Genomic DNA, 15,002 nt, shown 5'->3' with positions numbered 1-15,002 from the left:
CAGTACCCCCGTACTGTTCACGCTGATTTGTACTTGCTCATGTGTCACACTTGTACTTTCACCTTCTGTCAAGTCGAAGGTACAAATGTAATTCAATATTGTTCTTAAGTTAACACTAAATATGAAGGGCATGAATGTAATTTTACACAGGCTGCATCCTGTGCCTATAAATAGATGAACAGTACCCCCGTACTGTTCACGCTGATTTGTACTTGCTCGTGTGTCACACTTGTACTTTCACCTTCTGTCAAGCCGAAGGTACAAATGTAATTCAATATTGTTCCTGTTTTTCCATAATAATATAATGAATATGAGTATGAGTTAATAATGTTGTGTGATGGCTTATGTTGTTTCTTATATTCCATATGCTTCTACTTTTATTAACATTTATTGCGATGATGAAGTATGTCCTTCATGACCTTCGTCTAAAGCTCATTATATCCTAAGGGAAATAATGCTTCGGAGGACGAAGGGTATTAACCTTTAACATTTTGTGTTTCCTTGTTCTTAATTCATAGCATTTGAGAACAAGTCCCCAACACAAGGAAACTAGTTTTTACCTTAGGGCACTTTTAGACCATCTTCTCTCTCAAGGACATCAGCAAGGATAAGGGCATCATGTGCTGATCCCTCCCAGCCAGCAAGAACATATGTAAACCTTAGATCAAAGTCTACAACAGCTAAGATGTTCTATGTTGTGGTGTGTTTCCTACCAAGGAAGGCAACCCTCTGATTTCTAGGAACTCTTGCTAGCACATGAGTGCCATCAATGGCACCAATACGGTCCTACACATTAGGGCAAACATTTGTTACTACAAACCCAACATGAAAAGTAGTGGTGTGTTTGGATTTGGCTGACCTTGAAATATGGGTACCATCTGTGGCTATCTCTAATTTTGGTTGGTGTAGCAGTTGAAGGTGGCAAGATCATTTCATTCCTCAGTTCACCAACAGCATACAATACTTCCTTGAAGTATCTGCTGATGGTCTCAATAGACCTTCGAAAGGTCATGTGTATAACTCTAAACCTTTGGTTATGACCTACCACATCTAAAAACATGGCAACCTGCTCCTCTACTGAGCTATGAATGTTATCTCTCAATAGTTGCCTAGTGCAAAAAAGGTCACACAACTGCATAAAAGGGGCTCTTCTCATCCTGAGTAAGTCAACACACTCAACATCAGTGGATTCATAAATGAATCTCAGGTTGTTTTGCCTCTCTTGGTCTCTTTGGTGCATTGGGCCATAAGTGATACACCTCCTAGCATGCAGTCGGTGCCTCAACCAGGCTGACATAACTGCTACAAGGACCACTGCCTTTGCAATTAGCCGACGACGTGCAATAGCAGTATTCATTGCTAGAGTAATAAAATAGAAAAAATGATATTAGAGGTCTAAGTTGGCTCAGATGTGTTGTGCTAGTTGCTAAAAAGGAAATTCATAGAACATTGATATATAGCTCAGAGGCATATTAGCATCATAAAACATTGATCTATAGCTTAGAACATAACAGTTTTAACATAGTGATGTGCTAGTTGCAAATATATGATAACAAATTCTTACACGAGCCACGGCTGCGACATACAAGAGATGCGCCACCCAGAGGCATTAAAACATCACATACCATTGATCGATAGCTCAGAGAGTAAGTATGAATATATTCAAAAGTAACCATAGAACTCAGCTCAACATCATCGATCCTAGATAATTAGGACTAAGAAAGGTGCCATGTTGATCCTAGCTAATTAGGATCAAACAAATAGCCTAAAGCATGGCTGCGACATACAAGAGATGCGCCACCCAGAGGTATTGAAGCATCACATACCAGGTCAAAATTATTTCTTTATACAAATTAAAGCAGCAGATATATACCAGATCATAATAGTATGATCCAACAAAACATAAAAAGCCAAGAATGTTTTACTGATGATAGTATGAACAGAATTTGTTACAAATTTGTTATACCAAATCATACATATGAATGTTCAAAATAGTTCAATAGAATAACAAATCATGTTTAGGCAGTAAAACTTGCAGTATATATTTATTTATAGACTAAGAACTAATCAGGGACTATGATATACAGACTAAGATTTAGTAGAGTTAACAAATCATAATAGTATGATACCACAGAACATAAAAAGCCAAGAATGTTTTATTGATAATAGTATGATCCCACAGAACATAATCAGTAAAACCCTAAAACCCTAATTTTTACTGATGATCCTACAAATCATCTGATCCTAGACATGGAAGTGAAATGGGTGCATGCGACACCAGAAGCATGGTACTTTGCAGCAAAACCCTAAAATCATCTGAGGAACACTGACAACATGGTACTTTGCAGCAAAATCCTACACTAGAAGCTATTTTTATATAACAAATTAGCAAACTATACCAGATCTGAGAGGAGTGAAATGGGTGCATGCAAGAGGGAGAGCTCAAATCAGACGAAGAACAGATCTCAGCCAACAACTACCAGATCTCAGAGGAGAGAAATTAGCAAACTATACGAGATCTGAGAGGAGAGAAATTAGCAAACTATACCAGATCAGATGAAGAACAGATCTCAGCCAAGAGCTATTTTTTGCATAAATACCAGATCTCAGCCAAGAACTACCAATACTACTACAAATCAGAAGAAGAACAGATTACCTAGAAGGAGTGTCACAACAGCGAGAGGGAGGAGACGCGAGAGCTCGAACGCGAGGGAGAGGAGTCGCGAGAGCTCGCACGCGGGGGAGATGAGACACGAGAGCTTGCTCGCGGGGGGGGGGAGGGGGAGCTCGAGGGGGAGAGGAGACGCGAGAGCTTGCTCGCGGGGGAGCTTGAGGGGGAGAGGAGACGTGAGAGGGAGAGGAGATGGCGACGAAACCCTAGTGCGAGGAGAGCTCGAGCATGACGGTGGCCGAGCATAGCCTGGCTCGCGTGGAACGCGCCTTTTGGCCGTATCCCACGGGCCTGGCTGAGGCCAATATTTTGCATGAGTCTGGCCTGGCCTAGACTCACATCCAAGCAACCAAACACATGGAGTTGTCAGATTTTTGCATCTATAAAGTTTTGCATGGGCGCCTGCGCCCAACCAAACACATGGTATCTTTCTCTCCAAGGCATATACATTTTGCTACATCCATTTAGATCTACTTTCTTTCCCTTTTCCTCTTCTGCTTGTCTGTGTCCCCTCTTCAACAGATCTTGCATGTAGTGTGATTTGAAAGGAAGGGGAATGGGCTCTCACCATTACAAGATTTGTTTTCGTCGGTGCCGCCACACTGTTCGTCCCCTCTCCTTCATGTGTTTCAAAAATGCTTCACCATTCCCTTTCTCCCCATCATTAGATGGTCTATCCGTTGCTAGGGAGATCCCATGATGCGTGCCTCTGTGTTCTTCAGTTTGCGGTGTGCCACATTGTTGTTTTGTTTGTTTACGTCTTCACACTTCTATGACCTCTCTTCTTATTCCTTTGGTCTCCCTGTAGTCCCTTTGTGGACCACAACAACTTTACACATTCGACTTGGTGGGTTACACATCCTATTATCCTTTTTGTTTTTAACTAATCTAGTCGGATTACGGATTCTGTTATTTGCTTCTATATTTTATCCAAATCTCCCCTTCTCTTGTTTTGTTATAGTCTGTTAATATCACTTGTTGTAGACAAAGTACATCAAAAGGAAACGTCCAAGTAATCAGTTGATACACAGAGGTCAGCCTAATCATAGCCTCTGCTCCAACATGTTTTGCGAATATAGTGCATTATTGGTGTGTAAAAGGACCAAAGTTGTGTTTTGAATACTCTCTAGCAGCACCTTTTTTGGTTGAAACGCGTGGAATAATAGCACTAATCCTTATACTTCATCCAACGAGGTAATTGACACTTACCTTAGCCTATTCTCCATACACGTAAGACTTCATTGGTCCGCTGCATGATTTGTGAAGACTAACAGTTTATTTTGTCCCACTTGGTTTATATCTTGCATGTGCTTTTATATTATGTTTATTTCAATATAAGTAGCGCTGATATCACCACTTGGATTAGCTCCATCGAGAGAACATTTTACATCAGCTTGCTTTGCTTACACATTGACAGAACACTTTATAAGTAGCACTTGCATTAGCCTGTTTTCCTTACATGTAAGGCGTCATCGATCCATTGCATGATATGTGGTGAAAATATTTTATTTAGCCTCTTGAATACTTTAACCCATTGTGTTTATGTGTTCCATGTGCTTTATGATCTATTTATTTAGCTATTTACATATACTGAGAGATCACTACGTCAACAATAGGTTTATTCTATTTACAATAACCTTCTCTTCCATAACACAACTAGAAGGTTATAGATGCGTTGTTACTATCTCACACCTCTGCAGAATAGCAGATGGTGGTTCCTATCTTGCGTCAAGTGCAATAACTCTTCAACTCAGACCTCTATTGGATACCGCTGCGCTGCACAACATGCAACTAGACATACACTAAATTTGGGTAACCCACCACAAAGCACTTAGTTTATTGTGCCTCTTTCGAAGAAGGTTGTTTTCTTTGGTAATTACTTAATCACTGATATACTACATGAACATTTTGAATTCACAGATACAAACTCGGCTTCATTACCACTAATGAAACATCTGAAATATAATTCTTTGTGTCATGGAGATAAAAATTAAAAGTTAATTTATTGTAATTTCTAAAAAAGCACCAGAGAGCACTTAAGAAGGTGAGGGAGTATCAGTTTAAATTATGCTACCAAAATTGTGTTGAAACTTACTTTTTACATTAACGAAAAACCCTACTCCTTGTTCCCTCACTAAGAACTTGTGGTGATAACGGTCCCGCGCCAATTGTCAACAAGATATGGGTTCTCGTGAAGGGTGTTGAAGACCCTGTCCAGCAGCTGCAACAGAAAAGCTCAAGGTCAAATTTCAAAAAGGTAACACAACCTTGTTAGAACAACAAATGCTTCTCGAGGTCCTCTACCAGACCTAGCCTCCATTGTGTCATTTAAGTTTACTTTTGCAGTTACCATTAACATATCATCATTCTCTGTCACAAATTGTCTTTTTTGTTCTCTTTGTGCTAACAAGTCACGGAAGAGAAGCATCTACCATGCATAATTATGTCCAACAAGAACTGCTCACCTAGGACCGCGTATTTGTCTTTACAACCACACATGACTCTCCAGTGACATTGTTTGCTAGACTATCCACTTCTACCAATAAAAAATGTGGTAAGCAATTCCTATTTAATATTGGCTAGAACTATTTCAAAGCATCTTATATGTATATAGCCTGATTACATCTATTTGCTAGGCACAACACATGTTTGCATATTCCCATGCGCCACATAATACAGAGGTAAATTTGGTATAACAATACATTTAGCTTCTATATGTTCCTAAAGTTACATAGCTGTCTCCTCTTAATACCACAATAACAGATATTGGATCCATTCTCCCCTGATGCATGTTTTCTAAGGAAGAAAAGAGAGAACTACCGCACTTCTACTTTAAACTACCAAAATGAATTGACAGTTATCATTTTACTTAATCACAGGACGATGAACAAAATAGAAGTTAGCTTAACAAAGACGGTCTGCCATTGCCACCCAAGAAGTATGTGGTACAAAGTATTATTGAAGAAGCATATAGCAAAATAGCTTTCTCTTTTATAGCTACAAAGGAATGAAGGATTATTGAAAAAAAAGCATATAGCAAAATAGCTTTCTCTTTTATAGCTATAGGTTATAATTCATACTAATGGCACAAAGCACATATAGGATCAAGGCTAGCCAACTTCACAAATTTCAATCAAATTCTATTGACCCCGAAAACGATAACCATTAGATCGTTGTGAATTGCATGAAGGTATGACACCATCTGTGCTCCTTCGTTGTGCAAAGCTTATTAACAATATAGTTTGTATATTTTCTTCGCTCTCCTTTGTTACCATTGCACAACAACATAATAACTAACAAGCACTTTAGACGCAACTAATCCTCTCTTCTTGTTTGTATAGAAATAGTTATTTTGCGTACCTATGAAGGGCGTCATCACTTTTGGAGCACAGATGCTTTTGTGTACATATAACCAAATTGTTGAAGCCTTTCCAACTCTGTTTATGTTCATGCGACCCTGCAAATGAACTCTAATTAACTCTTGATGTAGGCTACTCAAATGCTACTCAATATTTATTGCCGTCTCGGTTTACTCTACAACTGATGTAAGCGCTAGAATCTGCTTAAGTTTGGCTTTGTACTTATGTACTTATATGCTCCATAACTACTGATCTCGTTGTACATATGATCGTGATACAATATTCAATCCAACATGCTCATAGAAATGTTTCACACTGCTGTTCAGCATGTGCGCATGGGCGCGCGCAATATACTAGTTATTATAGGTTGATGGTAAAGACTATGCACTAGAGTGTTGCGGTGGATAAGGATTGGCCATGAAAGATATAGACCGTTCGATAGTGACGTGACAGTAGATACAAACTACTAGGATTGGATCCAGTCTGTACTAGGATTGGATCCAGCCTGTGACTGTAAGGTCTCGTAGCAACACACTAAAGACATGTATGTTTTAGTCTTAATTAATGTAAATTAGAGAGGAATGGGTGAAATTAAATCCCTAGCAAATCAAAATCTCTCCTAATCCTCTAACCCTTGTAGTAGAAGGAGAATAACAAAAAAAAAGACCTAATTGTTTTTTGATACGAGGATTCTTATTTCTTTTATATTCATAACAGATGAATCATACAAGATAGACTAATTCGCTGCGAATGAGAACACTCATCGGCAACCAAAATGAAATTGGACGGCCATCTACCCAGCGACAGCGAGAGGATATTTTCCCAGGGGAGGGGATAGAACAGATCTGATTCAGGACCTAATAGTGTATCCTCCTTTGGTTCTGTGGAATTTTATTACTGCGATAGCTAACGGTGCGAGTGCAAGGGCGAGCATATTACACGAAGGACGCAACCACGGTGTGGTCGAAAAACGCGCCAGTGACGCCTCCCTTGGGCTCCATGGCCAGCATGAGAGCTCCCGGCCCGCGCGCCCTCCTCGACCGTCAGATGCCCAGACCCGAAGTTCATGTCCGTCTGGACATAGCCGGGATGCACACAGTTGATGCGCAGCGACGGGTGCTCCTTCGCAAGGATCCGGGAATAGGCGTTCGCGAGCGCCTTGGACGCCTTGTACGCGGCGAACCCTCCTTCATTCGGCCACCCTTGAGCCTCCAGCTGCCCATCCTTGAAGTCCTTGAGAAACAGCTCTGACAGCTCGTCCAGCCTCTGTTTGGACAGGCCGTCGATGCTGCTGAGCTCCTCTTTCAGTTCGTCTCCGCTGAAAAACTGGAGCTGGATAGAGTTGTTACTGGTATATATATGCAATGTTGTGAACTATTTTTCTTTTTCTTTTGCAGGATAGAATGATAGATATATGCGTCGGCCATTTTACCCTGAGTAGTCCATAGTAGGACGACAGGTTAACGATCCTTCCATGGGACGAGGACTGTAGAAGCGGGAGCAGCGCTTTTGTGACAGCCTTGATCCCGTGGTAGTTGGTGTTGAGGCACTTCTCTGCTTGCTCGTACGGTTCCGTGCTGTGCCTGTTGATTGCTTCGATCCTCTGCATGAGATCCATGCCCGCGAGCTGTTTCCACACGAGAAAAATATATCTGTATCTCTTTTACTGCTAGACTAGACTACTAGACATTTTTTTTCTAATAATAAAATGATATTGCTCCCTTCAAGCCAAACCCTTGCATTCCGAGTAGTAGTTACTGGTTAACCAACCTCCAGACGAAAAGCTTCTGGATCGTCGACGTTACTTGCCGTTCCAGTAATTCCTGCATTGTTGATCTGCAAAGGCATAAATCGGTCGACAACGCCATCAGCAATTAAAGAACGAACTAGCCAACTAGCACATGAATGATCGAACTACGCATATGTTGCAGCACGAAGAACGGGAGATCAAACGTCCATGGCATACCAATTAATATATCCAGCCTGCCAAACTTCTCCTCGATAAAACCAGCTAAGCGTGCGGCGCTGGACGGATCGCCGACATCCAGCTGATGGAAGACGACGTTGGGTTGTTGCCCAAGCGTGCTGGCTGCTCCCGCGCCCCGCTCCGCGTCCCTTGCTGTCAACACTACGGTGACTCCACTGGAAGCCAGTTGCCTGCATATTTCTAGCCCGATCCCCCTGTTGCCTCCTGTGACCACGGCGACCCTGGCCGTAACAAAGAAGAAGATGGCATCAAAATCACAAATTTCCTGTAAAAAAATTACATGCGACACTCGAGAAAGATAAAACCATGGCTCAGGTAATTCTGCTTATTTAAATTCTGGACATAGCATTCTTGTCTGTTCTTATGCATTAGACATTGTTTATAGTGCTACTGCAGTACTCTGCCGAAGAGATTTGGCGCTCACTGTTTCCCATATCGGTTGCCTTTGTCTCCTTCCATGCTAATGCAGCTGAAAGCTAAAATTCTTGCGCAAGGTGGTGTAGAAGGGACACGGATCCTCTGACGTACTGCACCGTGCCGTTGGGTCACTGCGCGTGGGCCCTGTCGCACGCGGAGCCCACGCGGCAGTGGCCCATGCAGTACTGCAGGGGATCCCGATCCGTGTAGAAGCTAGGTTACGTGTGTGTATGTGTGTGTGTGGAGAGGAGAGTGGCGACACTGAGTTTGGAAGTGAGATAAAGATTGGATGGTCCAGTGCACATTTTATAACTCCGGCGGTCTTTCTAGGTGAGGTCACCCCTCTCGTCAGTGCCAGCATTCCTTTCTTCTTTCCGACAAATAATAAATACATTGTATCAAGTGTTCCGTGACCGTCTGAAGAAAAAAGGAGGCTCCCGTGGAACAACTTCAGCGAGGAGACGCCACGGCTTTCGTCACACGGAGGTTACTCATTCTTTGTTTTGTTAAACAATAATTTTAATGATTAATTTTAAATATAGAAGCGATTATATGGGAATTACAGATACAAGATTGTCTCCAGTAGAGTGTATAAAATAGGGGACGTGGAATTGTAGATGACACTGTTTGACACCATTTATTTGAAATTGAAGATGATATAAGGGATCTGTTGGAGACTGTATAGGCCATCTGGATACTTGAATGGTAACAATACGAGTTCGTATTGTTAGTGCGTGTATATATATAGTACCTTTCTTGTATTTTCTTGTATCGTATTTTCTCTAGAATTTAGTGTTCTCTATGTGAACTTACCTGTCGGGGACCATAATTAGGGGTACCCCCAAGACTCCTAATCTCAGCTGGTAACCCCCATCAGCACAAAGCTGCAAAGGCCTAATGGGCGCGATTAAGGTCAAGGCTTAGTCCACTTAAGGGACATGATCTCGCCTCGGGCAAAGGCAGCCGACCCCGGAGGATTCACGTCTCGCCCGAGGGCCCCCTCAAGCAACGGACACACCTTCGGCTAGCCCGAGGCCCAGTCTTCGCAGAGAAGCAACCTTGGCCAGATCGCCACGCCAACCGACCGTATCGCAGGAACATTTAATGCAAAGATCGCCTGACACCTTATCCTGACGCGCGCTCTTCAGTCGACAGAGCCGAAGTGACCGTAGTCACTTCGCCGCTGCACTGACCGACCTGACAAGAAAACAGCGCTGCCTGCCCCGCTCCGACTGTCGTGCCACTCGCCAGAGTGAGGTCGACAGCGGCTAAGTCCAGCCTCGGGCGACATAGGAAGCTCTGCCTCGCCCGACCCCAGGGTTCGGCCCCCGTCTCGGCCTCGGAAGATGGACTTCGCCTCGCCCGACCCCAGGGCTCGGACTCAACCACGACTTAGAAGACGACGAACTCCACCTCGTCCGACCCCAGGGCTCGGACTCAACCACAACTTAGAAGACGACGAACTCCGCCTCGCCCGACCCCAGGGCTCGGACTCAGCCTCGGCTCCAGAAGACGACGAACTCCGTCTCGCCCGACCCCAGGGCTCGGACTCAGCCTCGGCTCCGGAAGACGATGAACTCCGCCTCGCCCGACCCCAGGGCTCGGACTCAGCCTCGGCTCCGAAAGACGATGGACTCCGCCTCGCCCGACCCCAGGGCTCGGACTCAATCTCGACCTCGGAGGAATCACCACCTCGCCCAAACTCGGGTCCGGACCGGCCACGTCGCCAGGGGGGCCATCATTACCCTGCCCCTAGCTAGCTCAGGCTACGGGGAACAAGACCGGCGTCCCATCTGGCTCACCCCAGTAAACAAGTAATGATGACACCCCGCACGCTCCATGACGACGGCAGCTCCCAGCCCCTTACGTCAGCAAGGAGACGTCAGCAAGGATCCGACAGCCCCGACAGCTGTACTTTCGCAGGGCTCCAACGCTCCTCCGACGGCCACGACATCACATGAACAGGGTGACAAAACCTCTCCGACTGCCACACCGGCATGTACTTAGGGCTCTAGCTCCTCTCTGCTAGACACGTTAGCACACTGCTACACCCCCCATTGTACACCTGGACCCTCTCCTTACACCTATAAAAGGAAGGTCCAGGGCTCTCGTACGAGGAGGTTGGCCGCGCGGGAGAACGGGCCGACGCATAAGGCTCTCGCTCTCTCTCTCTCCCATGCGAACGCTTGTAACCCCCTACTGCAAGCGCATCCATCCGCCCTGGGCGCAGGACAACACGAAGGCTGCGGTTTCCCCTTACTGTTCTCCCCCCTTTGTGTCCCGTCTCGCGCCGACCCATCTGGGCTGGGACACGCAGCGACAATTTACTCGTCGGTCCAGGGACCCCTCGGGGTCAAAACGCCGACAGTTGGCGCGCCAGGTAGGGGCCTGCTGCGTGTTGACGAACAGCTTCCCGTCAAGCTCCAGATGGGTAGTCTCCAGCAACCTTTCCAACCCGGGACGATGCTCTGTTTCGGGAGTCTTGAGTTCATGTCCCTCGACGGCAGCTACGACATGATACTCCTTCCTCCGCCGCGTGACAGCGGCAATGGCGGCCGTCAGCCCACTCGCCGGCGGCGGAATCAACGACGTCTTCCCCACATGGCGGAAGAACAACATCCGGGTTTGTCCCGTCACCTCCCCCACCGACGGAGGAGGAGGCAGGGTAACCATGGCCAAGCAGGAGGCGGCACCTCGTCGGCTGTCGAGCAAGTCGACGACGCCGGCGCCCCAGCGGGGGACACGTCGGGCTTCGACCTTGCATCTAAGACGAAGACGAGCGCCGTTTCCCCGCAACACGCCAACCCCAAGCAGACGAACGACGCCAGCACGCTCGCGAAGGACTTGCTGGGCGTCGCCCTCGTACCTGAGACAACGGTGCAGTCCGCCCCTGACGCGACTTCGTCACCGCCCGTCGACCAAGAGGTACCGACCGATTCCCATCTCGTGCCTTTTGGATTCAGCTTCGACCCACCAAGCGACCTCGCTTCGGTGGAAGCCTTCATAGAGGCATGTACCTACCCTTCGGGGTACCATATGCGGTCACCCTGGGACAGACTGACGACCGTCTCGACCTAAGGACCCTCGGGTTCCGAGGAAGACGACGAGCCCGACTTTTGTTGGGATTTCTCCGGGCTCGGTAACCCCAGTGCCACGCGGGACTTCATGACCGCATGCGACTACTGCCTCTCCGATTGTTCCGATGGTAGCTGCAGCTTCGGCGACGAGGACTGCGGCCCAAGTTGTGAATGTTTCCACGTTGATCTAGGGGGTCCCGGTGAAGGCAACCATCTTGGTATGCCGGAAAACGGCGATCCCCCTAGGCCTGCGCCTCGCGTTGACATCCTTCGGGAGCTAGCTGTGGTCCCAGTCCGTGCGGGGGGTCAGGACGCACAGCTCGAGCAAATCCGCGAGATGTAGGCCAGGCTCGACGAGGGAGTAGGAACACTTGAGCAGTTCCGGCGGAACACCGGGCAGGAATGGGCAGACCAAGCTCCGGCCGGAGAAGCGCGTCATCTACCCCAGGGCATCCAGCACCGCATTGCCAACGACGTCAGGGCAAGGCCGCCACCGGCTTCCAGTGGGGTCGGCCAGAACCTGGCTGCAGCAGCAATACTACTCCGCGCGATGCCGGAACCATCGACCACCGAAGGGCGGCGTATCCAGGGAGAGCTCAAGAATCTCCTAGAGGATGCCGCGGTCCGATGGGCCGAAAGCTCTGCCTCCCGAAGGCAGGGGTACCCCTCGGAGCATCGCGCCGCGACTTCCCGATTCGTGCGGGAAGCCTCGGTCCACACCGGGCGCACGCGCAACACGGCGCCTGCGGCCCCGAGTCGCCTCGGCAACGAGCACCACCACTGCAACCGTCGAGCCCACCTCGATGAGAGGGTGCGCCGAGGCTACCACACCAGGCGTGGGGGACGCTACGACAACGGGGAGGATCAGAGCCCCTCACCCGAACCACCCGGTCCGCAGGCTTTTAGCCGGGCCATACGACGGGCGTCGTTCCCGACCCGGTTCCGAACCCCGACTACCATCACAAAGTACTCGGGGGAGACGAGGCTGGAACTGTGGCTCGCGGACTACCGACTGGCCTGCCAGCTGGGTGGAACGGACGATGACAACCTCATCATCCGCAACCTCCCCCTGTTCCTCTCTGACACCGCTCGAGCCTGGCTGGAGCATCTGCCTCCGGGGCAGATCTCCAACTGGGACGACCTGGTCCAAGCCTTCGCCGGCAACTTCCAGGGCACGTACGTGTGCCCTGGGAACTCCTGGGATCTCCAAAGCTGCCGCCAGCAGCCAGGAGAGTCTCTCCGGGACTACATCCGGTGATTCTCGAAGCAGCGCACCGAGCTACCCAATGCCACCGACGTGGACCTTGTCGCCACCGCTGAGTACAAGAACCCTCGGAAACCTCCTAGAGGTGCCAATCTCTTCGATAAGATGCTCAAGGAGCCATGCCCCTATCATCAGGGGCCCGTCAAGCACACCCTTGAGGAGTGCGTCATGCTTCGGCGCCACTTTCACAAGGCCGGGCCACCTGCGGAAGGTGGCAGGGCCCACAACAACGACAAGAAGGAGGATCACAAGGCAGAGGAGTTTCCCGAGGTCCATGGCTGCTTCATGATCTACGGTGGGCAAGTGGCGAACGCCTCGGCTCGGCACCGCAAGCAAGAGCGTCGAGAGGTCTGCTCAGTAAAGGTGGCAGCGCTAGTCTACCTAGATTGGTCCGACAAGCCCATTACCTTCGACCAGGGCGACCACGCCGACCGCGTGCTGAACCCAGGGAAATATCCGCTCGTTGTCGACCCCGTCATCGGCAACGTCAGGCTCACCAAGGTCCTCATGGACAGAGGCAGCTGCCTCAACATCATCTACGCCGAAATCCTCGGGCTCCTGCAGATCGATCTGTCCTCGATCGGGACAGGCGCGGCGCCTTTTCACGGGATCATCCCCGGGAAACGCGTCCAACCCCTCGGACAACTCGATCTGCCCGTCTACTTCGGGACTCCCTCCAACTTCCGAAGGGAAACCCTCACGTTCGAGGTGGTCGGGTTCCGAGGAACCTACCACGCAGTACTGGGGAGGCCATGCTACGCCAAGTTCATGGCCGTCCCCAACTACACCTACCTCAAGCTCAAAATGTCGGGCCCCAACGGGGTCGTCACCGTCGGCACCACGTACCGACACGTGTACGAATGCGACGTGGAGTGCGTGGAGTACGCCGAGGCCCTCGCCGAATCTGAGGCCCTCATCGCCGACCTGGAGAGCTTCTCCAAGGAGGCGCCAGATGCGAAGCGCCACGCCAGCAACTTCGAGCCAGCAGAGACGGTTAAGTCCGTCCCTCTCGACCCCAGCAACGACGCCTCCAAGCAGATATAGATCGGCTCCGAGCTCGACCCCAAATAGGAAGCAGTGCTCGTCGACTTTCTCCGCGCGAACACCGAAGTCTTTGCGTGGAGTCCCTCGGACATGCCTGGCATACTGAGGGATGTCACCGAGCACTCGCTGGATATCCGAGCTGGAGCCCGACCCGTGAAGCAGCGTCTGCGCCGATTCGACGAAGAAAAGCGCAGAGCCATAGGCGAGGAGATCCACAAGCTGATGGCCGCAGGGTTCATCAAAGAGGTATTCCATCCCGAATGGCTTGCCAACCCTGTGTTTGTGAGAAAGAAAGGAGGGAAATGGCGGATGTGTGTAGACTACACTGGTCTAAACAAAGCATGTCCGAAGGTTCCCTACCCTCTGCCTCGTATCGATCAAATCGTGGATTCCACTGCTGGGTGCGAAACCCTGTCTTTCCTCGATGCCTACTCAGGGTATCACCAAATCAGGATGAAAGAGTCTGACCAGCTCGCGACTTCTTTCATCACACCTTTTGGCATGTACTGCTACGTTACTATGCCATTTGGTTTGAGGAATGCAGGTGCGACATACCAAAGGTGCATGAACCACGTGTTTGGAGAGCACATTGGTCGGACCGTCGAGGCTTACGTCGACGACATCGTAGTCAAGATGAGGAAAGCCTCCGACCACCTCTCCGACCTTGCAACGACATTCAAGTGTCTCAAGGCGAAAGGCGTAAAACTCAACCCCGAGAAGTGCGTCTTCGGAGTCCCCCGAGGCATGCTCTTTGGGTTCATCGTCTCCGAGCGGGGCATCGAGGCCAACCCAGAGAAAATCGCGGCCGTCACCAACATGGGGCCCATCAAGGACTTGAAAGGCGTACAGAGGGTCATGGGATGCCTTGCGGCTCTGAGCTGATCTCGCGCCTCGGCGAAAGAGGCCTACCTCAGTACCGCCTCTTAAGAAAGACCGAGTGCTTCACTTGGACCCCCGAGGCCGAGGAAGCCCTCGGGAACCTTAAGGCGCTCCTTACGAACGCACCCATCCTGGTGCCTCCCGCTGCCGGAGAAGCCCTCTTAATCTACGTCGCCGCTACCACTCAGGTGGTCAGCGCCGCGATCATGGTCGAAAGGTGAGAAGAAGGGCATGCATTGCCCGTCCAGAGGCCGGTCTACTTCATCAGTGAGGTACTGTCTGAGACCAAGATCCGCTACCCACA

The 15,002-nt window shown here is 49.0% G+C and overlaps 1 pseudogene across 1 annotated transcript; it reads right to left on the bottom strand.

The window, feature by feature from the left end:
* Positions 1–6,703: 6,703 nt before the first annotated feature.
* On the bottom strand, positions 6,704–8,714 carry LOC100272737 (short chain dehydrogenase superfamily pseudogene; annotated as a pseudogene). The gene is made up of 5 exons (NR_146328.1): positions 8,442–8,714; positions 7,997–8,238; positions 7,801–7,866; positions 7,463–7,657; positions 6,704–7,356 (listed from the first exon to the last, which is right to left on the bottom strand). The product of NR_146328.1 is annotated as a short chain dehydrogenase superfamily pseudogene (transcript).
* Between the last annotated feature and the right edge of the window lie 6,288 nt (positions 8,715–15,002).

The sequence above is a fragment of the Zea mays genome, chromosome 4, assembly GCF_902167145.1.
Source record: "Zea mays cultivar B73 chromosome 4, Zm-B73-REFERENCE-NAM-5.0, whole genome shotgun sequence".
Lineage (NCBI taxonomy): Eukaryota > Viridiplantae > Streptophyta > Magnoliopsida > Poales > Poaceae > Zea > Zea mays.
The sequence above is the reverse complement of the archived record's forward strand: the minus strand, read 5'-3'. Positions and strand labels throughout refer to the sequence as shown.